At 53.3% G+C, this 2,500-nt stretch overlaps 1 non-coding gene across 1 annotated transcript in view; it reads left to right on the top strand.

The window, feature by feature from the left end:
• The first annotated feature begins 1,151 nt into the window (after window positions 1–1,151).
• LOC144431641 (small subunit ribosomal RNA) overlaps window positions 1,152–2,500 on the top strand; it is a 1,810-nt gene continuing 461 nt past the window's right edge. Inside the window, exon 1 of the ribosomal RNA XR_013480203.1 lies at window positions 1,152–2,500. This exon is cut by the window's right edge and continues 461 nt beyond it. This is a non-coding gene — a ribosomal RNA (small subunit ribosomal RNA).

Raw genomic sequence — 2,500 nt, 5'->3', positions numbered from 1 at the left:
GCCGAAAAAAGTTAAAGTACAAACGTGCAAGCATACTAACCTAACCCTAGGTAAGGCATGTCAGAGCGAAAGACAGTAATTTCGAATGAGCCAAGAAAGAGCGGTGCGGGGCCGGTCGGAGCGCACCCTTTTCTCGGTGGCTGGCGGGCGAGAGAGTGCTGCGTCGCCGGCATCGGCGTCGAAAGAAGCCGAGCCGAAAAAAGTTAAAGTACAAACGTGCAAGCATACTAACCTAACCCTAGGTAAGGCATGTCAGAGCGAAAGACAGTAATTTCGAATGAGCCAAGAAAGAGCGGTGCGGGGCCGGTCGGAGCGCACCCTTTTCTCGGTGGCTGGCGGGCGAGAGAGTGCTGCGTCGCCGGCATCGGCGTCGAAAGAAGCCGAGCCGAAAAAAGTTAAAGTACAAACGTGCAAGCATACTAACCTAACCCTAGGTAAGGCATGTCAGAGCGAAAGACAGTAATTTCGAATGAGCCAAGAAAGAGCGGTGCGGGGCCGGTCGGAGCGCACCCTTTTCTCGGTGGCTGGCGGGCGAGAGAGTGCTGCGTCGCCGGCATCGGCGTCGAAAGAAGCCGAGCCGAAAAAAGTTAAAGTACAAACGTGCAAGCATACTAACCTAACCCTAGGTAAGGCATGTCAGAGCGAAAGACAGTAATTTCGAATGAGCCAAGAAAGAGCGGTGCGGGGCCGGTCGGAGCGCACCCTTTTCTCGGTGGCTGGCGGGCGAGAGAGTGCTGCGTCGCCGGCATCGGCGTCGAAAGAAGCCGAGCCAAAAAAAGTTAAAGTACAAACGCGATGCTAATGAGCGAGCCGTTGTCTCGACTAATATGTAGGGGGCGTTCGATCGAGCGTCTGGCTTGAGCGCTTGTCGGCCTAGCAGAACGGTCGCATTGTTATGCCCGGGTTTTAGGCACCGCTGCAGGCGGCCGGCAGAGCTCTTGTTTGTGCGAAACTGAATGGATCGAGCCCGAGAGAGGGCGAGCAAAGAAAAAACGCAAATCGCTCCGCCTGGCACTGCCGGCGAGAGCGTGGACGTCGCGGCCAGCGACTGTCGAAGCTGAGTACGGCCGCAGGCGATCGCCTCGGTCTTAAACGAATGCGACGAGCACGCGCCGGGCGGCCCAGCAAGGGCCGAGCGCAGCTGTCGCAGCTATCTGGTTGATCCTGCCAGTAGTGATATGCTTGTCTCAAAGATTAAGCCATGCAGGTGCAAGTACGAGTTCTCGTAAAGCGAAACTGCGAATGGCTCATTAAATCAGTCTTGGTTTATTTGGTCTCGTAAGCGAAGTGGATAACTGTGGTAATTCTAGAGCTAATACATGCATTAAGCGCCGACTTCGGGAGGCGCGCTTTTATCAGATCAAAACCGACCGGGTTCGTCCTGTGACGTTTGATGACTCTGGATAACCACGCGGATCGTACGGTCTCTGCACCGACGACGTATCATTCAAGTGTCTGCCCTATCAACTGTCGAAGGTACGCTACGTGCCTACCTTTGTGATAACGGGTAACGGGGAATCAGGGTTCGATTCCGGAGAGGGAGCCTGAGAAACAACTACCACATCCAAGGAAGGCAGCAGGCGCGCAAATTACCCATTCCCGACACGGGGAGGTAGTGACGAAAAATAACAATACAGGACTCTAACGAGGCCCTGTAATTGGAATGAGTACATCCTAAAACTCTTAACGAGTATCCATTGGAGGGCAAGTCTGGTGCCAGCAGCCGCGGTAATTCCAGCTCCAACAGTGTATGCTAAAGTTGTTGCGGTTGAAAAGCTCGTAGTTGGATTTTGGGCGAGCGCCGCCGGTCCGTCGCAAGGCGTGTCACTGGTTGCGTTCGCCTCACCTTCGGTTCTCCGTCGGTGCTCTTGACTGAGTGTCGGCGGTGGCCGATAAGTTTACTATGAAAAAATTAGAGTGTTCAAAGCAGGCTGTTCGCCTGCATAGTGTTGCATGGAATAATGGAATAGGACCTCGGTTCTATTTTGTTGGTTTTCGGAGCACGAGGTAATGATTAAGAGGGACAGACGGGGGCGTCCGTACTCTGCCGTTAGAGGTGAAATTCTTGGATCGGCGGAAGACGAACTACTGCGAAAGCATTCGCCAAGAATGTTTTCTTTAATCAAGAGCGAAAGTCAGAGGTTCGAAGACGATCAGATACCGTCCTAGTTCTGACTATAAACGATGCCAACTAGCGATCGGGAGGCGTTACCATGACGACCTTTCCGGCAGCTTCCGGGAAACCAAAGTCTTTGGGTTCCGGGGGAAGTATGGTTGCAAAGCTGAAACTTAAAGGAATTGACGGAAGGGCACCACCAGGAGTGGAGCCTGCGGCTTAATTTGACTCAACACGGGGAAACTCACCCGGCCCGGACACAGGTAGGATTGACAGATTGAGAGCTCTTTCTTGATTCTGTGGGTGGTGGTGCATGGCCGTTCTTAGTTGGTGGAGCGATTTGTCTGGTTAATTCCGATAACGAACGAGACTCTGGCATGCTAA

This window comes from Styela clava, chromosome 13 (genome assembly GCF_964204865.1).
Source record: "Styela clava chromosome 13, kaStyClav1.hap1.2, whole genome shotgun sequence".
Taxonomy (NCBI): Eukaryota; Metazoa; Chordata; class Ascidiacea; order Stolidobranchia; family Styelidae; genus Styela; species Styela clava.
Note: the sequence above shows the minus strand (reverse complement) of the source record. Positions and strands in the feature narration are given on the sequence as shown.